The 25456-nt window shown below is 43.2% G+C and overlaps 2 long non-coding RNA genes across 2 annotated transcripts in view; both read left to right on the top strand.

The window, feature by feature from the left end:
- The window catches only part of LOC140693117 (uncharacterized), a 65954-nt gene that overhangs the window by 15591 nt on the left and 24907 nt on the right, over positions 1-25456 (top strand). The window lies entirely within an intron of this gene.
- On the top strand, positions 1993-23772 carry LOC140693121 (uncharacterized). The gene is made up of 3 exons (XR_012068795.1): positions 1993-2245; positions 21392-21563; positions 23688-23772. It is a non-coding gene; the product is annotated as an uncharacterized lncRNA (long non-coding RNA).

The following is a 25456-nucleotide window of genomic DNA, read 5'->3' as shown; positions in this document are numbered from 1 at the left end:
ATTTCCCTAGTAAATTTACACAGAAGTCTTGTGGAAATGGCTTTTCATTTTATTGTTTCACCTAGAAGGGCTGCCTTAATGATCTGTGTTGTCAGGTATTGAAGGACTGCCATCATGATGTCTGGTCAGGTTAAGGCTATGCAATTGGGAGTTTCTATTTAATAAAAAAAATTACAAATAGAAAATTAGAACAAGGGTGGTGACAGGGGCTCTTGGAAGTGGGCACCATTAGCTTTCTTAGCTTCAGGTGCGGTGGCCTCCTGCCACGACAACCCATCTTCTTGCTCTGAAGTTTGAGGGACCAGTGGGTTCAGTGGGAATGTTAACTGAGAGTATCTCATGGGCTGGGCATTGTCCTATTTGTACTGTGTGTTCCTTATTTGAGACAGTGAGCTCACTTAACCTCAATAAGCTCATTAAAAAATTAGACTTTTTATTTTGAGATATAATGTAGATTCCCATGTAGTTAGTTGTAAAAGACAGTATGGAGATGGCCTATGGACTCTTTGCCCAGTTTTCCTTAATGGTTCCATCTTGCAAAGTTGGGGTACAATTCATACTGACTCACTAACAATTTTAAGTTTGTGTTATTGCCCTCACTTCTATTCACGATTAAACTGGGGCTTAGAGAATCACACAGGCCTGCCCATGTCACCCACATGGTTAGCGTAGAGACGGGTGGAACTTGGGCTTGGGATTTCCAGGCAGTACCAATATGATGGTCTGTGGCAGGGAGCAGCATTCACTTTGCTTGTTTAGTCATTCATTCAACAGACATTTATTTAGTAACCTCTGTGGGTCAGATGCTTTCATAGGGTTATCTGATTCTTCAACAGTATGGTGAAACAGGTAATGTTTTCTTTTTTTTAATCTGAGAAAATTAGCTCTGAGACGTTATAAACCCCCAAAGGAAATATAGCTCATAAAGGAGCAATAGTAAATTTGTACATTCCACCCTTTTTATGCAGGTGTTACCCTAGGCATTTTACATTTGCAAACATCCGTAATCCAGATATATTCTTGTAAGGCAAGGATTTTGTTTTTAATTGAATTATAGTCAAGTGTACAATGTTGTGTCAATTGCAAGATGTTTTTTTAATTTTGAATTAAAAATATTTTTTGAGGAAGGTAATTAAGTTTATTTATTTGTTTCATTATTTAAAATAAGGTACTGGGGTTTGACCCCAGGATCTCGTACATGATAAGCTCGTGCTCTACCACTGAACTGTACAGTCCTCCCCAAGGTAAGTTTCCTCATCCATTATTCTGCAGCTTAGGAGTTCAAATAAATTGGATAGAAATCCAGATCTTTTGATCCTACTGTGGTCCTTTTCTTTATATTCTGCTGAAGGGGGTTGGGGAAAGCTGTTCCTTTGTTCATTTCTTTATTCAGCATTTTTGTGCAGTGACTTCTCTTCAGGACCTTGCTAGGTGCTTGGAAACAGAAATCAAGAAATGACCCTTCTCTGCAGGGGCAGGAAGCATAGACCAAAAGCTGGGTAATGTGATCCGAGCTATGTGCAGACGCTGAGGACAAACTGTACCCCCGGATTTGCTTTGGCTTCCCTTGCCTTCTGGCTGGTACACACCAGATCACTGCATCCCAAATGCTCCCGCAGCCCACAGCACAGTATGTACCTCGATCTCCTCTCCCCTCTCCACAGGGCCTGCAACATGAGCATCCCTGACTACGTGCAGTGTGCTGAAGACTATGAGACTCTTCCCGTTGTGGTCCAACCATCATCTCAGAGGGGATCATCTCAGAGGAGAATTTCTTTTGCATCTATAAGCGAACCTCAAAAGTGAGCCAGATCAGCCCGTGCGGCTTCCAGTGGGCACACTGTATCCACTACAGGCACCAATATGCACCCGAGAGTGGGTGGAGCAGCTTCCAGAGCCACCGCAAGTTCGTGGGCCCTGTCACCATTACTGACTTCCTCTCTGCCAAGGCCTCCTAGAAGCTTCATGTGCAGAGGAGCTGTATGGCACCACGCTTAATGACTCTCAGCTCTTTGTCTTTGTGGTGCATGGGGTGGTAGCCGAGCAGCCGGGCAGCGACGTGTCCTTTAATCTAAGAGGACTGCAGGGTGGTGGAGAAGAGGATTGAGGACTTCACTGAGTCATTCTTCATCTTGCCCATGTCCAAGTGGCTGGATGCAGCCCCCAACAATTCTGGGAACAAGATCACCCTCCGCTGCATCCCGTTTGAGAAGGAGGACATCATGGGACTGGACACAGACAGCAGGTAAGTTTCCCTGGAGGCCAGTCCACCCTGGCTGTGTTCCGGGTTTCTTCCCTACATCCAGAAAGGGATCAGCAAGGAAGAGGACTGTGTTGTAGCTAAGGTGGAGGGAGGTGAAACCCGCCGGTTTACAGACATTTAAAAGTGAATCTGCCTCTGTTTCAGAGAGATCCTTTTAGGGTTAATGTGGACACTTCCTCCCGCTTTTCAGCCAGGACCATGGTGGGACCCCTTGAGTCACTGTCCAATAGAGTAGCCACAGCCACTGATGCTAGGAGCACTGGGGAGGAGGCTGGTCTGTGTTGAGATGTGCTGTAGGTCAAATACATATTAGACGCTGAGGTTTGTCTAGTAAAAGAATATAAACTATCTTGTTACTTCCTATATTGATTACATGTCAAAATGATAGTATTTTACATGCAGTAGATTAAGTAAGATCTGTTCTTAAAATTAGTTTCTAGTATTTGTTTTTGTTTGATAGTTTGTTTCTTTGTTTACCATTTTAAATGTGGCAACTGGGAGACTTTCTTTACATGGCTCTCATTTCATTTCTGTTGGGCAGCCTGTCCTGAGACAGTCTCATCCCTTTGTTTATAGATGAGATGCCGAATCCCGAGAGGCAGAAAGAGGCGCTGGTTGAGCTGGGGCTGGAGCCGGTGTCTCCTGCCTTCCAGGCCCAGCACCTATTTGGCTCAGGCCCTCTCTTCCTGCCTGACAGCCAGCATGCCATGTTAGGACATCAGAAACACCGCCAAGGACTTCCGAATGAACTCCTTATGCAGGGAAAAGCGTATCACGGAGTATGGGAAAGAGCAGATAAATGTTCATTCTCACCTTGTCCCTGTGATTAAGTCAAGGGCCCCACTTTGCCTCGAAAGTGCAGACGAGCTCTTCTGAGCTGCCTACCCCCCACCTTCTTCTCTGTTTCCCCGTGTATCTATCGTGCTGTTCCTCGTGCAGAGGATGGTGAGATGCCTTTGCCGAGAGGTGGTCCCTGTTTGCTGGGGAGAGTGAGGGAATCTGTGTCGTCCTGGCCTGTGGACTTGGGCCATGAGTCTGGAGAGCGCTCATGGTGGTCCTACAGGTGTCGGTCGGAGGACCTGGCACGTGCTGCCGGGCCCGCTGTGGGGCGGTGCTCTGTGATTCTTGAACTTTACTAATCTCAGATTCTACTTTCTGGTTGTTGGTAAGTTGGAGGAGAAGATGCCAGAGAATTGATAAAAAGAATGTCCAGACCAGCCCTGTGAGTTATAGGAACAGGGGACCCAAGTCCCACCTGCGTGAGGTGCCTAGCGGGCTCTGGATGAATTTTCTGTTCCTCCCGAACATACCTCTATGGCTTAAGGAAGGGGCAAGTAATGTCGTGGCCATGAACTGTACTTGTCCCACGGGGCCCTGTGATCTACATGCCCGCACTCCCCTTCTGCTCCTTGGAGATGAAGTGTCAGGTTTAGGAGCCTGGACACTGTTGTGGGCATAGCTGCCAGCACTGTGCTACACCGAGGCTGGCTCCGTTCACCTCACTTGTCACCACCTGCTGAGCCCCCAGGCGTCAGTCAAGGTAGGTGCATCGGTGCAACATAAGCAGGGACCACCTTCTCACCCTGCACAGACTGGTAGGTGAGCAGTGGAAGCCTGGAGCCCTGCCCCAGGCCCACGCCAGTGCCTCTTTTGTCATAGGAGGCACTGGTGACATTTTTCTCACCAATTACTTGGCTCTGAGTCTGCAGAGCCACCAGAGAATGCCAGCTTGTTTTTGCCTTTTGAAGTTTGCCCTTGGGATTTGGCGGAGTAGCTGGATGTGTGCTTAGCCCATAGTGGAAGACACTGTCACCATTGTTTACCCAGAACCTCGTGTACCAGCCATGGCCCTCGGCATGAAAATACAGCAGCGCATTAAACCTCCCTCCTGGTGGGTCTGTCGGTTCTGGTACCATAAGGGCTCAGCCAGCATCTGAAAGTCAGTGAGATATCGCGGCCAGTGAGCTAGGGTCAAGCACGTTCTCTTCCAGTCACTTTTACTCCATTGTTGCTTTTACAATTCCACAGTCATTAATTTTTTAAACAATGCTTTGGTGCAGGAGCAGAGCCTAATTCTCTCCTGCTACTCTTGTTGGAAGTGAGTAAAATTGTCCAGCCTGAAATGCGACCACAGTTTATAGCTCAAAAGCTTCCTAGACGCATGTAGGTGGAGTTTTGGTTAGGGGCGCTAACCACATTGGGGTACCCTGGCAGCGTCGCTCCCCTCAGGCCCCTGTCTTCCCTGGATCAGGAGGTGAGGGTGGTTCTCACCGTTCCCGCGTCCCTGGCCTCACACACTCACGTAAATTCTTGTACATGCTGTCAAAATCATTTTTGTTCTTGTGTTTTTCTAATTTTCTCTTGTTCCTCTTTTCCTTTTTCTTTATTCCTTTTTCTCTTGTACTGCCACGTTAGCATCTTGTTGCGTCTGAAAATGTGGGCTGTGCACACCCTGAATTTGAAATAGCCAGATCGCCCTCCGTACTGTCTCCATCGCTTTAAAAACCAAAAACTTAACAGCTGTCTTGATCCCTGTATTATCCTAGTCATCTTTTTTATTTCTAATTTTTTGGAATATTTGCTTTGTTACTACATCACCCACTGGTGTTTGATACCTGTTAAAATCCGTGCTTTGAGGAACCTGTTTGGTCCTCCTTATATTTGGTGACAAATATGCCTTTATTAAATTTGTTTGATTGTTTTGAAGAAGTAAGATGCGAATTGATTTGGGCTGCTGCTGAGGGATTATTTTCATGGAGTATTTAACCTTGTAAAGTCAAATTCTGCAGGATCTTTCTCGATTCCTGCTTTTACACAAACGTGCTCGGCACGCCGTTCTTGGCTGTCGCTGTGTGACATGCGTGACGGCGCTTCCTGACCGGCAGTCACTGGTGAGAAAGTGGCCTGCTCTGGGGTGAGCTGCTGCAGGGGACGCTGTTGGAGGAAACATTCACCGTTTTGTTTTGTTTTGTTTTGTTTTGTTTTTGCATTCAAATTCCCCGTGCCATTTACTTTGCTTTGCCTTCATAAAGGGGCAGAAGTGGGTCTAAAATCCATGCCACTCTTTTGTTCCCTTTACGAGGCTGGTTTTTCTGAATATCAGGATAACATGGCCTTCTCCTCAGTAACTGGCTCACCTGGATCTCGTGGACACAGGGACCGCTAAAGGGGACCGTAACTTCCTGTCTGCTTCAGCCAGTGGGCATTCAGAGCCGGGTCTGTGGTTTGCCTCAGCAGCCGTGCAGGCCTCCCTGCCGCGGCCTTTACTTGTAACCCATGGTGGCAGTAAATAGCTGACTCCGTGTCTGTTGCAGCTGACGTCCACCACTGACGGCCTTGTCGTAGGTTTGCGGTAGTGAGTCTCCGACACCTCAGTCAGCCGTGAAGGAAGATGCTTTGGCAGACCTAGGACCTTGGATTCTCACCCCCACCCTGGTTCATCTCACCCGGTGGGAGGGTTTGGCTACCACCATCATGCTGACCATGAGGCCATGTTTGTCCTTTCATGCTCTGGTCCAAATGTGGACACTACATTTTTCACTAAATTTGTCTCGATTGAGACAGGCCAGAATATCTGAATGAATCTATCACATTCTGGGTGGGGAACAGAACTGAAATAAGTGTCGCAAGTAGGAGTCTAGGCTGTCCGGCTTGGCAAATGCAGGCTGGGATTTGTGATGGCTGAGCTGTGCCCTGGAAAAAGGCCTTTCCCGTGGCTCCCGAGAGCCCAGATGTCGGAGTGAGAACAGCCTTGCCTGGGATCCTCCAGCCTCATCTGCTCACTGGAAAGTGTGTCTGCTAATTAGGAGCTCCCCCAGACCTCGGGCCTTTCAAAGTTCAGACCACGGGAGTAATTTGAGTCCCTTCTCCTGGGCCTCCATTGTGAGAATCCAGTGCCTTCTGAGGTGACCCATGCCAGAAGATGCCTCCCCCTCCAGGGAGCAACCTACAGAGGACTGTGACTCAGTGCACCATGCTGTGAGCTTGTGGGGTTACAGCCATGGTGCCTGCAGAACCAGACTTGAGATGGGCTTAGTGACAGAAATAATAGGACTGATTCCGGGGCAGGGATTGTGGGAGGGAACAGTGGAAATTGAATGTGACCTCAAACACATAGGTGGGTGCTGGGACTGTTACTAAAATGGGGAGCCTGGGAGGTACCTGCCAGGAATCGAATTCCAGAGTAAATAGTGGACATGAGGCATTTTTAAGATGCCATTTGTCATCCAAGTTAGGACTTCAAAGAGGCACTCTGGTATGTGACCCTGGGGCTCACCTGAAGGAGCCGGACTATAGATACACGTTGGGAGTCGTCATTCTTAGCTGGTGTTCACAGCCTTGCATGTGAATTAGATCATCTCGAGAGGTGCAGACATTGGCTGGGGGGGCAGGGCTGTGCCTGGTTTGGAGGAAATCCCAGACCATGCAGCTTTGGTGTGTCAGTCAGCGGCGTTTGGGATTTTTCGAATAATGCCATTTATCCTTAAGGGGCCGGGCGGTGTGCAGGGCCAGCCAGGAAGAAATCTGAAGGGAGGGTCATAGCCACGTGTGTGTCTTGGGAAGATGCAGAGTCTGCAGGGTGCCGGAGGGTAGAATTTTTTGAAGCTTGAGTTGGAGTGGGAAGTGGGGAGAAGGTAGTCACACTCACCTGTGAGGGAGGGAGGGAGGCCTGGGGAGTCCCCAACCTACCGGACTCACTTTCCCATGAACAGAAGGCAATCATACAGAGTATCTGAGGTGAGAAAGGATGGGCGCTGGGAGGGGAGCCAACCTGGAGAATGGTGTTTGGACAGTTCTGGAATAGTCTCCCTGCAAAATAGAGTTAAAAATACCCAGACTCTTAAGAACATTGATAGTGACTTGGGAGAGGGCAGTTGTTTCTCTGGCCTCCTAAGGGTAAGGCATGTATCCGGAGATACACAGATGATATGGGCAGTCTGTTCCTGGGGCTTGATCCTTACTGGGGGAACAGTGCATGTTTAAAGGGGGAGAAGGGCAGCGGAGGGAAACTAGCCAGGCCCAATGTCAGGTACTAGTCGGCCGACCTACTTGCATGTTGCATTCACACCCATGCCTCCCAGGTTGGCGGTGGCAGCCCCCTTTTGAAGATTGGGAAGCCTTCTCAGAGGGGTTAAGGAATTGGTTCCTTTAGCGGCTAGTAAATGCTGTAGCAGGATTCAAGCAGGGCCTTGTCAGACTTCAAGAGCATGTTCTCTCTACTGTTTCCAGTACTTCCCTGTTATACCTGGAATGGTGAAGTGGGTCAGTTTTGGAGCCTTTCAGAAAAAGTATGATTTAAGTGCCTCAGGACTGTTTCACAAAACTCAGCGTTCTTTGATGGTTCTGAAGCACCGCAGTGCTTTTCGCCCCACAGTTGTTAAATCTTACGTCTTTGTTGATTACTTGATTACAAATGACGTGCAGGTGCAAAACCACACTTAGCAGCTTCTGAAGGGAAACTCTCCAGTTCTCCCTTGTTCGGCTATCTTCCGCGGGATGTAACTGTGCTGCAGCGTAGGCCTGAGGTTTACTTATGGAGTGAGGGTTTGATATCCAAAGTTAGCATAAAACGGTCAGGTGAAGAAAATCGACGTTGACAATTTATTTTTGGGTTTCATTAGTCAAGGTATACTATCAGTCAATGGCCCATATAACAAATGAAATTGAGTACACAACATTGCATTTCTTCCTTTCTATTTAGAGTTCTCTTACAGAATAAGGTTGTCTGCTTTGTAACATCAGCTCCACCACCACGGCACCTATCAGTGTGTAGGTGTGATTGCATGTACACCGTGAATATAATATGGGCTTCCTCAGCCTCAAACACTCCAGTGCATAATCACAGGCTGTAGCCATCTCTTAGTCACGCAAATGCTTCTAAAATTATAGGATGCCAGAAATGAAAGAAGGGAGAGAGAGAGTTTGCCTTTATCAAAATTCCTTTCAGTTCTAACTGCAAACTGTTTTTGAGCAGCTCTGGTTTCCTTTGGATATGAATATATACATTTTTTTGCATGTAATCTGGGCTTTGGACTAGAACACCAAGCTCTTGCTGTCCACAAGCCACAAAAATAGTAGCCAAATTGCACACGTGTGAAATGGTTTATACTTTTTTCTGAGAAAGTATCCTTGAATTTGGGACTTGGACTGTGATTTTTGCTTTTTGCTTCCCCCACCCCTCTTTTAATCTCTCACTCTTTCCCACGTGGCCCCCAAGATTTCGTGGTCTCAAAGGAGTGGGCAAACAACCAGTTGGTCACCATGTACTGCTGCTATAGATGGAGCCCAGCGAAGACCTAAAGGACATTATCTGAGAGGACTTCCTTGAAGAAATGGGCCCTACATTCAGTTGTGAGGACAGAGTAAGTGTCAGCCAGGAGAAGGAGTCAAGAATGTGGCTCAGGTGGCAGGTGCAGCCCGGGCAGAGGCCTGGAGGCTTTTTGTGTGGGGACCCGTGGAGAGTGCCCTGTGTGATCCAGGGTGGAGGGTGCCCCTGCTGGGGAGGACACTGGAGAGTGTATGGAGTGGAGGGCTTTGGAAGAGGTTGGGTTTTACTAGAACTGACACAGTAGGCAGTGAAGAGCGTCATCAGTAAGTGACCGCCAGGAAAGGTACTTCTGGTTTTGCTTCTGATATTGTACAGACAGAAGGGTCGGGACGAGAGAGAGCAGGTATGTCTGTCCCTTTGAGACCCATCCCATCATTCATTTATTCATAACACGCGCACTTCTGAGTGTCAAGGGGAGAAAAGTTTCAGCCACATTATTAAGCAAAATGTATTTGGTTCTTGTGAGCTTACATTGTCAGAAGTTGAATTACCCTAGAATGTTCTAGGAACAGAGGAAAAAATTTGGGAGGTTGGAGGGACGGAAGGCTTCCTTGGGAAACAGTCAAAATGAGCCTGGAGGCAAGTGGCAAGTAGGAGCAGGTCAGGGGGCCACTTTGTTCACTGGGGACCTGGGTACTGAGGTGAGGCTGGGCAAGCAGTGTCTGGGGTGGGGCTAGAATTCCACCAGGGAGCCTCTGAAGGGTTTGAAGTGGGGGTGATGTAATCAAATTTGTGATTTGGGAAAGCTGCCGTGGCTCTGTGTGTGTGTGTGTGTGTGTGTGTGTGTGTATAGCGGGGAAGAGGGGAAGGATGCCGCCAACTGGGGGGTCATTAGAAGACCATTCACAGGCTGGGAGAGGGGCGTCGGGATTGCTTGAGGACGGCAGGGGCAGTGTGGAAGCCGAATTTCCTTATGGGGAGGGCTTGATAGCGGGGTCGCTCTAGCGGCACCTTGTGGCTGGAAGAAAACAGATGGAGGCCGCCAGCTGGACTTTCCTTTTCTCTCCTTCTCTGCCTTGTGTGATGATCCTAGCTCAGCTAACTTTGGAACAGAAGAGCTAAGTTCCAGGGTAGCCCAGGAGTTAGTTGAGCTCGTTCAAGTGAGATCTGATAGGATTTAAGCTTGTGTTGAGATCTGCATGTTCACTTAGCAAGAAACATCCCGTCATTTCGATTTCCATAGGGGTTTTTATTCTTCATTAAGATTGCTTTATTGGTGAGAGGAAATTTAATACAGCTGTTGTCTTTCTCAAAATAAATCATATCTTTTAAGACCTTTAATATTCAAAAGAATAGGAATGTATAAAAATGTTAAAGTAATTCTTTGGTGTAGTTTCTTTGCTTTCTGAGTTAAAGTGGATTTAGGGTCTTTGCATTACTTAATAGCACATCCTTGTCAGTATTTAAAAAGCTGTTAGTGAGCGCCCCAGGCCCCACCTCTCAAAACATCATTAAAGTTTGCTCTGAAATAGTGAGGTCATAAAGGTCTTTTTTGCAGAAATCAAAAAGTTGGTTTACAATAAGCAGCATAGCTACTTTTATAAAATAATAATAGGTTCAAAATTAAGAAAGTGGAGGATAATTAATTTTTTTAAACCTGAAACATAAAGTTTCTTGTGCTAATGTTGCAACTGGAAATTTTGAAAAGAAAAATCCTACTGTAATATCATCTATGTGGAATACATATATGACTTTCACGTTTGAAAGGTAACTGTGCAGTGGTTTTTGAAGTCAGGAGCATTCCAGCTCAGTTACTGGCAGTGGTGGTTGCTGGTTTTCAATGGAAGAGCCTAAATTTGCCTTCTTAGCTTTTTTTTTTTTGTAGTGAGAGGGTTAAGTAGTGCTTTGCCAGCATGATTTTGGGGGAATTTGAGGGCAGATGTGTACCAGCAGTGAGATATTTCCATGCATTTTATTTTTTGAACATCACCAGGGCACATGTGGGTTTGTGCCTGCAGGCTGGGATGCTGCAGGGCTCCCTAATCCATCACCATTATGTCTTGGTGCTGGTACAGTCAGTGAATGATTTTCTGTGGCTTGGATGTAAGGTGGTCTGATGTAGATGATCAGATGTGCAGTTAAAGTGCTATTACTTGAAATTAGAGTAACCTAGAAACATGGCTCTAACAATACAGGATGAGGGAGGAGAAGTGGCTGAGCTGCTTGCAGTGGGGAGTCTTCTCAGGTGACTCCCTAACCGTGATTCCTGCCAATATCCGCCCCAGCCCTGCACGGCAGTCTTAATATGGAAGAAAAGATTGTCAGTGAGCAATCTAAGTAAAATCTTGACTCTTTTCTTTCCTGTTGATGAATATGTAAGTTGTTATCATGGCTTAAGTACATTTCCTCATTTGTGAAATTTGAGTAATATTGTTTACCTTGTCTGACTGTGAGAGTTAGATGCCTTGTATACAAAGAACTGAAGAGGTGCTTAATAAAAATGTACTGTCACAATGACAGATATTTTAGAATGATCAACTCTGAATACTAAAGAGTGTTGCTTATTTCTGATGCATATTCAATATGTATATATATGATATATTTGAATATGGTATAAAGTAACAAGGATTTATTACTTTTTAGGGCAGTATGATATTTTAATGAAATCTGTATAATTCTAGTGAGACAGGGACTAGGTAAATTGCCTTAAGCAGACGACCTTGAAGATTAATTACACAGAATATGTATTGTTACAACTCAGAATTCATGTTGCCGTGTAACCATCCACTCAGAAATTTAAATTCATGGGATTCTGACCAGATCCATTAAGATAAGTAAAATCCACATTGATCATTTTCAGGGAATAAGCTTCTCTCTTTGTGATTAAAGAAAATTTTGATTTTTTCTGCACTCTTAACAGGTTTAAAACATCAAAACATTGATTTGACATGTCACTTTTTTAATAGAGAGAATAAAGCTCATGTTGTTTTATTATGTAAATAAATGTTTTTGTATTTCAACAAGGTTGTACGATTTCCTGGCTCTTTGAGAAGTATTTTGCAATATACTTAGATAACCTACTGTTGGAAAAATACAAACGTGACTTTTATGAATATAGTGCCTAGTACAGTGCTTTTGCTACAGTGCAAGAGATGAGGCCTAGGAGAGCTTTGCTGCTGATTGCCAGGGGGACAGATCCCATGTCTCAGTTTCCACTCCTGTAAAATGAAGTGGCTGGACCGGATTCTTTCCTCTTCTAAGATGAGTTGCCATGAGCCTATGTCTTCTGTTTATATTCAGGAGTACTATCAATATCAGATTAAATACTGAATACCCCTCCCTTCCCCCAAAGTAAAGTGCAGTATGTGCTACATAAGCATTTAGTTATCTGATTTCCGTTTCTGATCCTACAGGCAATTTTTGTGCTGCATGTTTCCCAGCAACCTGGAAGGTCTTTTTACCCATAGGTGGCGCTGTTGCACCTTCTTACAGTCTTAACTTTCCTGTTTGTAACGGAAGGCTTAAACAACGTTATTTTAATTTCTTTGCTTAATGCTTCAGAATAGCCCAATGTCCATTATGTCTGTCTACCTGGAAAAATTATTCTGCTTATATTTTAGTTTTATTCTATCATCTCGTTGTGAACATTTCAGACTTGCTGTGCAAACAGTGACAAAATCGAACTTTTCTTCCAGTGTTAGAAACCAGTGAGCCGGGATTTTATAAAACAGCTAGAAGCGGCCTCTGGAGCACCTTAAAGCTGAAAAGCGTATTGAGTTCCCTGAGTACTGACTCCGCCGCTGTGTGTTAATTGGTGGTAGGAGATTTGGTACATATACGAAGGGGTGTAGTGATTTGACTTGGGTTTGCGTGCACGCGCTGCCACTGAGCCACTTGAACCTGAGTCAGTTCGTTTTGAGTTTTTCCCTCATCTGTGACATGGGGACATTCGTATCTGCTTCGTAGAATTATGAGAATTAGAAATTATGTAAAATGTTTACCACAGTGGGTATGTCAAGAGGGCTCAAAAACTTTAGCTGCTGTTTTGTGTGAAGCCATCATTTGAGAGTCTTTGGCAATTACTAAGAAACAGGAAAATAAGAAAAGATGGTTTTATGATGAGAGATACTTGAGGAGGTTCCATAGTTCCCAAACCCATAATTAAGCATCAGCAGAGTAAGAACTGTTACACAGTCGCCCTGAACCAACGTTAAGCCACAGAATTATTTGTTACTTCATATATGTTGGGGCTTAAGGGGATGCAATACTTATACACATGTTGTTTCCAGCAGCCAACTGAGAGATGAAAGAAAAGGGTAGACAGGCGATAAATGTCTTCTTTGTTACTGATGAAGCCACGTTCTCCATGAACTTCAGGGCTGTGGAAAAATGCGTGTCATGATATTGTGTCCCAGAAGTGGAGACTCACACTGTCCCATGTAGCTCTGGGCCACAGCGAGCCTTCCCTTGAGGGGACCTGCCCCTTCATGCACAGGGCTGACCTGCCATGGAGGTGAGCATCCCAGGTGCTTCCCAATGGTGATCAACACTGGAGTGAAAGGAAGGGTTTCAAATGCCCTGCTTGTCTCCCCGGACTCACACCTCACTCTGTTAGTGTGAGGAGGGCTAATTGTGGGCCAGGGGCCAGGGTTGTGAAGGGAGAAGCACTCTCCATGGCCCAGAGGAGTGGTTAGGAGGCATCCCCTTCCTCGGTTTAACCAGGTGGTGGGATGGAAGAGAAATGTGCTACCCAAGAGTTTATAAAAGGAGAAATAAGGATTTTTTTTAAGGACTTAGACTAGCCAGTAAACACATAAGATGATTAGAAAAGAGACTTGTAAATCACTTTCCTATTAAGTTGACATTTGTTGAACACCCAAAATGTGCTACATTCTTTTCTGAGAATTTTACAGAAATGAATTCTTCAATCTTCTCAACAAGCGAGTAAGGAAGGTTTGATTGTTATCCCAGTTTTACAGTGTGGAAATTGAGGCACACAGAGGGTAAGTAAGTTGGCAAAATCACAGAACTAGTAAGTGGCAGAGCTGGTATTTAAACCCTGGTTGTCTTGTTTTGAGACTCCCAGAGATGGGCTTTGGGTGTTTATTGTTATCAGCATCCCTGAATCTTTATACCACTGTGCATCAGTTAGCCCAGAAAGGACAGGGAAAGGAGAGTTACACAGGTGCTCATAGTCGTGTCTCGGCGACTGTCCACGGAGAGTGCACCGTGATTGGCATTCTTTGTCTTCTGGGCAGTAGATCTGTTCGTATAACAGAAATTTTGTCCATTGAGTTAATCTAGAAACCCTTCCTGCTCTGTTTCTATCCATGCTTGCCATGTGACTCCCTGCCCGTGATTGGGCCATGGAGGAGAAAATGTACTCATGGTTGAACTCTAATATTTCAGTCTGGTTCATAGATTCACGTCTTCTGTTACATTAATAAGTTAAGTTTCTGGTTTTCTTGCATCAGTGTGTCATAAGTTTGGTTAATGTGAAACCACTCCATCGGAGCCCAGGGGTGCTGACGGTATAATTTCTGAGCACGTTGTGGCAAATTTAGCCGTGCAGACCTGGCTGGAGGATTTCTGCCTTCCTCACTGATTTCGCCCAACAGCAGGGCCCGCTCCCACACCCGGATGTGAGGTTGGGAGCTCTCTGAGTAGGCCAGTCAGAGGCCGAGTCCACCAATCATAAATTGATGAAGTACCTGGAAGTGGGTTTAAAAGAAGAAAAGGGCTTCCAGGTAGTCAGATGGGCTGTCCGAATCCATTTGGTGAAAAACTGTCCAGTGTCTGTGGTTGAGCTGCTACTTTGCTGTTGAAAAGTCTGGATTAGATGAAGGGATTTTAAAAAGTAGAAAGGAGTGATTTAAGGTTGTACGTCCACACCGGTGAGAAGTGATGGTTGACCGCCCGTGTGAGGGATAGACAGAGTCTTACAAACTTCATAAAACAGCTTTAAAAGCTTTGCCATCTGAGTGCACTTCGTATGGGGTCCAGTTCATCACTGGTCGTGCTGTGAGGGCAAGTAACAGATGATGGCAGAAAGGACACGGAGGCATCAAAAAGGTCTCAGTCATTTTCCCTGTTTAAAGGATGCGGCACAGTGTAATATATTTGAGCTGGTTTCTCACTGAACAATTTTTAGTGTTTTCTGGGAGCCGTCAGTGCCCCAAGGTTCCATGCAGCTGGGTGTCCCCTCAGAGCAGCTCCGTCAGCGCTTGCCCTGGGCTGACGCGGTGTCACGGGGAGCAGGACGGTCAGTGTCCCCGGCTCCTCCGAGCTCCGTCTCCTCATCCGCAGAGCCGGGTTCCTCATCCGTGTCTACTTAGTAGGGTTGCTGAGAATCACACGTGATGGTTGTCAGGTGTGATTTGTGATTGTGTCTGTGATTGGCATATAGTCAATATTTGATAGAAACACTTGTTTTTTATTGTAATTGTGGGTCCTAGATTGCAGTGATTTTAGTCTGCATTTTTTTATACCTTAACTTTTATTTTTAAATATGCACTTATTTTTATTTATTTTTTTGGAGGTACTGGGGACTGAAGCCAGGACATTGTGCATGCTAAGCAGGTGGTCTTCAACTGAGCAACACCCGCCCTCCTTCTCTGCACTTAAAAATAAATATTGCAATAAACAAAATAGCTCTTAAACACCATCATGGGACCTAGTCTCTGTATAGGCAATTGAACACGTATGCTATTTCAATAAGAATAAATTTTGTTGGGACATACAATTGTGAATCTGTTAATGTGCTGAAGAACGATCATAGCTAGTGATAAACATGAGACTTGGATCCAGTAATTCTTATGGTCTGTTTTGCCATCATGGGAAATTATATTCTACAGAGAAGGCTAATTGGGTCTCTTTGATATTTGGATGGTTTAGCAGATGATCTAGGCTTTCAAAAGCTGACAGTTTTGTATTTTAAACTAACTACAAAGTTATCTTGTAAAAGTTTTAGGTCCTAAGCTTGTGAAGTGCCCAGTAATCCAGGGGGAATATGTCTGTGTCTGTGTGAACGTTTGTGTGTGTGATTTCAGGAAGGTAGAAAGAAGTTCCATATAGACTTCTGATATATTTCTCCTCTACTTTAAGATGTAGGCATATATTTACACAAATAAATTGATATTCTTTTGTCATTTGGCATATTGGTGGGAATAAGTCATTCTAATACTTGTTTCAGAAGGGTTGGGGAGCGTGAGCTTAGAAAATGGGAGGAGAAAGGCAGGGAGGCACTTCACACTTAATGCAGGATATGAGAAACAGTAGCTTTTCTTTTCTCTTTTCTTCTAAAGCAAACTGACACTGAATTGTAACATACTATTACATAGAATTGCTTTTCTGATTAGAGACAAGTGCCTCAGATTTTTCAAGGCAACATGAATGATGAAATGTATTTTAGCATTTAACTTTAAATGTAGTTTTTTTTTTTCAAGTAAAAGGCTATAGCCTGTTCTTTCTTCAAGCAGTGCATGATGTTCACATTTATCCAGGTACATGATTTATGTGCTTAGTTTCTGCGGGTTTTTTTTTGTTTTTTTAAGTGCTTGTTTCATTGTGGTGTGAATGAATGTTTAAAATTTCTGGATTTTGATCTTTAGAACATGCTGATTTATCAAAACTGTTAAAAACCTGATTGTTCTTTGGTCCTTGTTTGGTGGGGCACCCTATTGATTACTGTTGTCTGTTAAAGAGAGAAATTCTTCCTCTAGCCTGCAGATCATTAAGTGAATGGTTTGCAGTGTGCCCTTAAATTTCATTGAATGCATTGAACATGATTGTCCAGTGAATTTTGAATTGACTCATAGTAATGACTTTGCTTTGTTTCTGTGGCTTTTGCTCCTCTCCACAAGAGTCTGAATTCTCTGTTGCATTTTGTATATGTGTTCTTCACAGGGGAGGAAATTTTGCATTTTTTAGAGAGGTGGGTTTTCCTAACCCCTCTGAATGCCTTCTGTCATTGATACAACAAAAATCTTTTGTTGCAGTGCTTAATTATTTCATAAACTAGTTTTTGGCTTAATCAGAAACAATGACAGAGTGATAATAAAAAATAGGAAAACCTTCATTCCTTTGAAAAATAGAAATGAGGTGGTCAGGCTCATGCATGCTTTGTGCCTGACACCCATACTCTCATGTCATTGTGTGTCATGATTCGGAGATGCAGTTGCTTCAGGTTTATAGATTTTTGTTTTAACATTTGTGATGAAGTCTTTCTCCAGGCTGATGTATCCTGTTGGGTTTCTTGAAAGTGTAGAAGGGAAACAAATGCTTTTTTTCTGTTTTCCGGAGGCCTGAGTTGCTGATGATAAAGAGTTGAGGGTTGGCTGAGGAACAAAGTGATACTCCCTCTACTCCCAGCTGAAATTGATGAACAATGATATCAATGAAGTGTATCGGTATTTGACCAATAGAAGTTAACGAGACCAAACAGGCTAGTTATGCCTAAAGGAAAGTACTGAATTCACCTGCAGAATTAGGTGCATTACCAAGAAGAAGCAGCTTAGAGGAATCAGAAAAATCAGTCCTATGATGAGATATAAAGTGAATATAATACCTTTTTCTTATGAAACTTTTCAACTTTAAGTTGTGTAGAGCTAAAATTAAATTTCAAGCACCAGGAATTAAGAGTGCGTGTGGTTCTGTAGGATCGTTATTCAGGGATGTGACTAGACCCTGCTAGAGTGGCTGAAGTTGGCAGGAAAAGGCCCAGAGCCAGGATTTGTCACCCTAGGTTGTCCTCCATAATGGTTCCATGTGGGAGCCCATGATTATGTTAACAAATTTTAACAGACCCCAGCCGCCTGTCAAATTTAAGAAGAAAAATATATGCTTAGTATCTGCTTTGCAGGCAAGTGCCTGTGCATTCTCACTCCTTTCTCCTTTCCTTAAAAAGCAGAGACAATGCTTTGCTTTCATAATTGAGGTTTTAGATAGCACTCTGCTCATTGAAAAGCAATGACCCTGGCCCTCAGCTATAAACTCTGGGTTAGTGTGCAGTTAGATAGTCTATTATCCCCAAAACAAGGACCCAGCTGGTCTGGTGGTCTGCTTTGTAATTCACATATCTAAAAACTGTACCTTATTCCCCTCACCCCATGACTTCCCTAAAGATACACTAAGCCTTTTTACTCATTGTGGATTCAACAATCTCTGTCTCATCCCTTCTTTCCCCAAGTTCCTGCTTACTATCACAGAGCTGTTAATGAATTTTTCCTTTGATTATACACAATAAATATGGGAGCAATTGAGAGGCTCGTAGAGTTGGCTCCCTAATACCTCTCGCTTTCTCGGCTTTTCTCACAGAGTCTTGAGTAATCATTCCCTTTAGGTAAGACTCCTGCCCGCCGGAACCCACAGTTCCATGTGAGAAGGATGCAGACTTTATCTCTCCTACCTGAGGGAGTGAGAGTAGAGGATTAAGATCTGCTCCTCCGTGGTCCTTTCCTGCCCCAGGGCCACTCCAGTTCACCTGCAGCCTTCTGGCCTCTGCTCTCAGGGCCTCTGTCCCAGGACTGACCGCAATCTTTTCTTCACTTGTCAACATTTCCTGGGCTTTTTAGAAGTTGATCTCTTCTCTACAATACAACACTGGCAGATGTGATGGTGGTCAGCGTGCTGGTGGGCAGTCACTTGGGGACTCCCAGGAGCCATGCTGATTCTCCTGAGTCTCGCATTCGGGGTTACAGAACTGTCGAGAACCGGAGGAAGTCCATTCACGTGAGGCCAGCACAGCATTGCATCACTGTCATTTTTTTTTTTTAATTTTCAGTGAAGTAATTATTTGTAGAAAACTTTTCCAGATATCTGGCCGCCTGTTTTCCTCACCACCATCTCATTGTTGGCTCTGGTGCTTGTTTTTAAAACCAGGTTTCTTCTCTGTCATTTGTAGCAGCTGGAATTGCCAAATCCTTGATCTGCATTTGAAGCAGAATGCTTCTTCGTGATGTCAAGCTGATTTTCCTATTTCTGAATATTTCGTGTACACTCAGCAACTGTTTCAAATGAAATGCTCTTGTCCAATTTCAGTTAACCCCCATTTGCTGATCTCCTGCTTTCATGCTGAGGGCAGTTTCTTCTTCCTCTAATAAAAGTTAGCAATTTGCATTTACTATTTGAAGGTACTGGCCCGAGGTGCTTTTGTCCTTAACAGTTTTAATACAATTCACCAGTGGTTTTTACTCTATGCCCAGAATTGTGCATCCCAGTCAATCTTAGAACATTTTCATCTCCCAACAGGAAGCCCAAGCATGCACAAGCAGTCATTCCCAACTTCCCCATCTTCCCCCAGCCCCAGGCAGCCACTCTTCTCTCTCTGTGGATTTACCTGTGCTGGACATTTCATGTAAAATGAGTCATTTCATGTAAATGGAACCGTCTATTGTGACTGACTTCTTTCACACTGGGTAACGTTTTCAATGTTTGTCCACGTTGTGGCCTGGGTCAGTACTCTATGCTTTGCTATTGCTGAATTATATTCTACTGACTACATGGGCCCCACTGTTTACCCATTCATCAGGTGATAGTCATTTGTGTTGTTTCTGCTTTTTGGCTGTGATGAGTAATGGCGCCGTGAATATTTCTTTAGAAGTTTTTATGTGGACATTTGTTTTCACTTCTCTTACGTGTGTGACCAGAGAGCAGAAATGCTGGGTCTTTCATAAACCAAATGTTCAAATCTCTGAGGACGTGCCAGGACGTTTTCCAAAGTGGCCACGCTGTGTTACGTCCTCACCAGAAAGGGCTGCGTGCTCCGCTTCCTCTGTGTTCTCATTAGTGCTTTTTACAGTTTTTTTGATTATAACCCATTGTAGTGAGTGTGAAGCGGTTTCTCCTAGTGGTTTTGACTTGATTTCCATTACAGCTAATGATATTGAACATCGTTTCATTGTGCTTATTGGCCATTTGTATATTTTCCTAGAAAAATACCTTTTCGGATCCTTTATCCTTCTTTTAATTGAGTTGCCTTTTTATTGTTGAGTTGTAGGTTTGTTTTTCTTTTAATTTGGAGATACAAATTCTTAATCAGATAAATGATTTGAAAAAATTTTCTCCTCTCTGTTGTTTTTTCACTTTCTGGATGGTGCCCTTTGAAGCAAAGTTCTAAATTTTGATGAACTCCAAATTATCTCTGTTTTCTTTGTTCCTTGAGTTTTTGGGGTATTACTTAAAATCTGAGGTATTTTATTTAAACTTGTATATATAAAATAACTTAATTCGTAGGACCATTCTAGGAGACGGGTGCTGTTGTTGTCCCCAGTCTATGGATAGAAGACTGAGATGCGGAGAATTTCACTGACATATCAGTGTCACAGCTACTAAGTGCTGTGGGAGTTCAGACCCTCATGTTTGTCCCCAGCATCTGTGCTCTTCACCACCATGCTCCACTACTGCCTGGAATCGTTAATGAAAATGTCTTTCTTTTCTGATTCCTTGTTAGTTTCTTTTCTCATTGGGAACCTCATCTCCTCATTTTCCTTTCAGATATCAGTGTAGATTTATTTTAGGTCTCATGTAGGCAGAAGCATTGCTGTCAGTTAACTTCTTTATTACTCACTCTCCAGTGATGATTGTTGCTAGTTGACCTAATCAAGTCATGCTTAAGTCTTTCCTGCTCATGAAACTAAAAACAGTCATGACTTACAGAATGCTCAAAGAAGAAAGTACTTGATTGATTTTATTTTGCTACCCAATCAAACCAATCAAATATAAACCCCTGTGTTGGCACATAATATAAGCTCTCCAGAATAGGGTCACTCTCTTCCTTGTGTTTCATTTGTTTGGTCACAGTGTCTGGATCGTGCCTTGCTGTCTAGCAGTTTTCTGAGGATACAGTGATCATGAATCATTGTAGGACAGAATTTTGACAACAGACTCTGTTGTTCATTTCACAAGGGAAAAGATAATATAGAAATACTGCTCAGATCTATTTTAAAATTAAGCTTGGAATTTTGAGAAGAATTCAAATACCATACAAAGATCTTTTTCACTGATTTTAGATATATCTTAGATATATGGTTACATAGCAGAGTAACTTATCAAGTAGATTTGACAAAATGAGTGTTATATTGATTATTTGTTTTAGTTGAAATATTCTACCTGGGATAAATTAATCAGTGCCCATTATTGAACAAATATGATTGTATTCCTATGCAACATGGGAGCAGACTTCATATGTTTATATGTAATATACATGACTGTGTGTTTTAATCTGTCTGTCAGTGTTTATATAGTTTTTTGGCAATTTTGTAACTTTAGAATTCTTCTAAGAAAATCACCCCCGTATCTTGTGCCGTTTGTACTGTGTATCCTGTCTTATGCGAGGGATTCCACTGTCCCCTCAGTGAGGAATCTCCTCTCATTTTGAGTTAGTAGCAGATTTAAAGGAACTGTGATTTCTAGGCCTTTGCTATCCACGTGTTTGCAGTTGGCTGTCAATCAGGATTTTCCCTTTGAGTTTTCATTGTTCAATTAGAATTTTTGAAAATAACTGTTAATGTATTTCACCAGTCTCCCTAGAAACTTGATGTGTTTGTGCTTTTCAGTTTTCAATTTATGAAAATTGTAAATGCACACTTGTTTTTAAGTTGTCCTTTTTCACTAGATATTTGCTTACCTCTTTATAGTTAAAATAATTTTCTTCCCAATGAATGAATCGTTGTGCATGCTTTAAAAGATACCTTACTTTAAATTTTTCTTATTCTAACAGGTATATTCATTGTACAGAATTTAGAAAATAAGGATAAACACAGTAATAACTTAAAAATGGCCCCTAATCTCACCTGGAGATACAGTTGTAAGGTTTGAAATTGAGAATTACAAGTCCTCTCACTTTGTTCTTCTTTTTCAAGTACGTTCTGATTACTGAGACCCTCGAATTCCCATTTGAATTGTAGCAGCAGCTAGTCAGTTACTGCAGAGGAGCCCGCTGGGATTGTGATCGAGAACACGTTGGGTATAAGGATCGCTCTGGGGAGCACTGCCATCCCAAGAGCGCTGTCATCTGATCCAGGAATCTGCGTGGTATGTCTGTCCAGCTATTTAGGTCTTATTTATTTTTTTTCAAGATTGCGTAGAGTTTACATAGTATTATTTTACTTTATTTTTTTGCATTTACACTAAGGACAAGTGTGCAAGGTACCGGGATTCGAATTGTATTATAGCCCCGCCACTTGCTGACACCATTTATGCTGCGGTCTTTCTTTGCCCGCTGTAAAATCTTGCACAAAATAGGACCTAAATAACTCTGTCTTGAATGAATGATTTTATGATTGTTGGATGATGCTTGAGAGTCCTTGTGATGATTTCTTTTTCCCAGACTTTCCCCTCTTCTTAACTATGCCCTTTATCTTCCTTTCCTCCAGCCTGGGTTTCAGCCTGCCTGTGGCATTGATTTTCCTTGTCTGTGGACTCTACCTTTCACTATTTCATGATAATGTTACATGTGGGCTGTGGAAACTTGCTAGATATCAAGAAAGAGAAAATCCATTGCATGCTAGTATTTTTAGATTGTGTTATTCTTTTATCGATTGAAATTAAATTAGGCTGAACCCTGAGCCATCCCCTGAGCCCTTTTCGCCTTCCTACAGGTGATACTGCTTTCGTTGCTGCATGTGCCCTTCCCCCAGACTTGGTTTTGGAGTTGAGTAAGTCACCATCAGTGGAGCTCTCTCTTTAAAAGATGAAGAGAACATTTGCTCCTTCTCCCTGTTTGGGGACTTGGATGAGATGAGGTAACAGATAAAGAATGGAGCCCCACCTCATTCTGACCACCACTCTTTCAGTTCCTTTCTCCAGGGGAAAAGAGTAAAATTCAACAGTATTAAGATTTTGTGCTAATGAGATAGACAAGACAACTAATCATTTATTAAATACACTTTCATGCCAGAAACAAATGTATTATACACATAAAAAGCACATAAAGCTCGGTAGTACTGTGGTTAAAAACGTGGGTCCGAGTTCAAGCCCTGCTCTGGAGTGACCAGTCATGTGAGATGGAGAACTGGTAGGTCGGCTTAGCCTCTCCAGGACTAGTTTTCTGTCCTGCAGAGACTGGGCTCCCTAGGCGTCCCCCACCCGTAGAGGTGCTGTGGGGTGTAAATGAAGTGCCTGGGCAGCCCGAGCACAGCTGCTCGTTCCTCCTATTTGCAGGATCACATAGCTTTTGCGGTGACAGCTTTATGACTGCCCCGTGTAGACTCTCAGTGCTCCAAAGGGATGCCTTGTGGTTTGGAGATGGGGTTCTCACTTCTGTAAATACCCAAGGATTGTGTTATTGGGCCGTGCTGATTTGAATCTATTCTTTAGAAAGTACATAGTGTAGATATATTTTTCAAGCATGCATGTTCTTTTTCTTTTATTATTTATAGTTCTACCCTCTCATCTCTTGGTGTGACTTTTCATGGAATCCAGGAAACAGTCCTAAGCTACCTGCCTCTTCACATTTCTCAGTGGTGGTTTTCTTCCCTGACTAGAAGAGGGTTTTGCAATAGGAAATTTTCTTTGTTCCCCTTTTCTTGGAGTCTCTCTGTTTGTCTTCCAATCTCTCAGTTGTCCATCTGTCCATTTATCTACCCACTCATTCTTCTGACTTGTTCCAAATAGCATTTCAAGCAGCTTACAGAAGAACAGATACCAAATAAACAGGTGAGAAAATGGGGTCAAGTTCAGACAGTGAGGTTAGGAGGTGAGCCTGTGTGAGGGTTGCAGGAGTGAGAAACACTCCTCTGCCTTGTGACTGATAAGATCAACAGCAGCAGTATGCCTGTGGCTCCCAGCATACACAGTGAAGCAGGATTTGTGGGAGATGCTCACTGGCTGTGAAATAAATAAGTGGCTTAGGAGAAGCCCAGCCTTTCCAGCTACTAATGTTTAGGAGAATATTTTGGGTGTCTTCCAAAATCAGAGTATTGCATCTTTTCTTTTTCAGAGTTCTATGTATAGTTGGTTACATTCTATTCCTGGAAATTTCTCCAAAATTGCTTCCCACGTGAGTCCCATGGCTCGGGAATAGGGTGATTCTGCTCATTGACGGGTGTTGGCCAGAAACAGAAAATGATAGCGTCAAAGGAACCTGGGATTTGTCAGTCATGTTTTATCAGTGCTGTAGATTTCAGAAAATGCTTTCACCTTTTCTCTCCATCTGAGGCGGCAGCGTGATCTCTTTCCAGCATCAGGAGCTCAGGGCCACGGGATGGTGGGGGCTGACTGCACTGCCGTCAAGACAAATAAGGTAGTCACCACAGGCGTGGTAGTTTTACATAGTGCATTTCATGTTCTTTAATAGGTTTCAACAGGTAGTTAATTAACTGAGTTAATTAACATTTAATAAATATGATGCTTTGTTGAAAAGACAGTCATAGGCAGAATATAAGTTGTGAACACTTTAAAAACGGTTTCATTACTGAAATTTCAGTAGGGAAGATTCAGTTTATCTTATTTACGCTTCTCTTTAAAAGTAACAAAGAAACAAGACAGAAAAAGCAGAGGATGATTTCTGTTCTTCCTCTCGGCTTGCAGGTGCCCTCACCTTCAGTGGCATCCATCCAGACACCAGCACTGACACAGGCCGTGCTGAGAACTGCCTCAGCCCTGAAGACACAACTGACAAATAGAAGGGGGCCACGCCCTGTTACAGCAGGTGCTCTCACTTTGTGGGTCCTTATGTAACTGTGTGGTGTTATTCAGGATCGCCCGTTCTACAATGTGTGACGTTGCTACGGTGTCTCCTAGTTATTTGTTTCTGTAAGTACTCGTGTATTTTTTTCTATGTGTGGTACTAGACGTCTAAAAATGCTTTTTTCAGATGAAAAATAATGTGTATTTAATATAAAAGTCTGAAAAAGGGGGCAAAAGTGTCTATCCTAGTTCCACTACTCAGAGATTATAATTAACACTTTAATATCTTTTTTCTGTTCTTTTCATCAGTGTGTATTACCTCTGTCATAAAAACGAGCAAGCACTCTGTGCCTGTTAACTGTGTGGAGACCTCCATTTTCCATTCGGCTTATTACACGTTTTTCTACAATATTCTGTCTCCCATGGCATGATTTTTAATGACCAGTATAGCATTCTGTCTTGTGGAGGCATCGTCCATTTTACTTCGGACTAAATAAACTTTTAAATTCCATGTATATGTAACTGAAATACTGAAAAGAGAACTGTGGTTGTACCGAAAGGCCCCTACATCCCTTCCCCTTTTTTCCTGAGAGTAAAAACTGCTGACAATGTGGTGAATATATTTCATGACCTTTATGCCAATGTCATATATATATACACATACATACATACACGTATATGAGAAATCTATGTATATGTGTGTGTATATATATGCTTTATTGAAAAATAAGACCATACTATATGTTTTCTGCAGCTCGCTTTATTCACTCAGGGGTATTTCATAGACGTCCTCCCCCTCCAGACTCACCCGGTCCTTTCAGATAGAGTGGAGGGGTCTCCTGATGTGCAGGTTTGGTCTCTTGTGCAAGGACACCTTTCGTGGGAGAGTACTGTGGACAAGGCCTTGGACCACGCCGAAACACCGGAACTTTAGTGCCGAAAGCTCGCCGTGATTTACCACATCATTGTCTTGATGGTGGACACTTAAGTTTTCTCCATCTTCCACTGTCAGAAAGGGTGTTTGACTGGCATACTTCTTGTACAAATATTCCTGTGATCTTGTATAAGTATTCCTTTAGTTAAGGTTTCTGGAAATTTAGTCCCTGGATGTGACAATTACATGCATCACAGGCCCTTTCAATTGACTAGGAATTCCTTCTCCAGTGGGGAATGTAATGATGTAGAATAACTTATGGAACCAATTCTCTATTGCTGGATATGATTTCACTTCAGCTTTTCTTCTCACCATTGTAAACAGTGCTGTGTAAATGCTCTGATGAGTACATCTTTTTGAACTG

The sequence above is a fragment of the Vicugna pacos genome, unplaced genomic scaffold (genome assembly GCF_048564905.1).
Source record: "Vicugna pacos unplaced genomic scaffold, VicPac4 scaffold_19, whole genome shotgun sequence".
NCBI lineage: Eukaryota > Metazoa > Chordata > Mammalia > Artiodactyla > Camelidae > Vicugna > Vicugna pacos.
The sequence above is the reverse complement of the archived record's forward strand: the minus strand, read 5'-3'. Positions and strand labels throughout refer to the sequence as shown.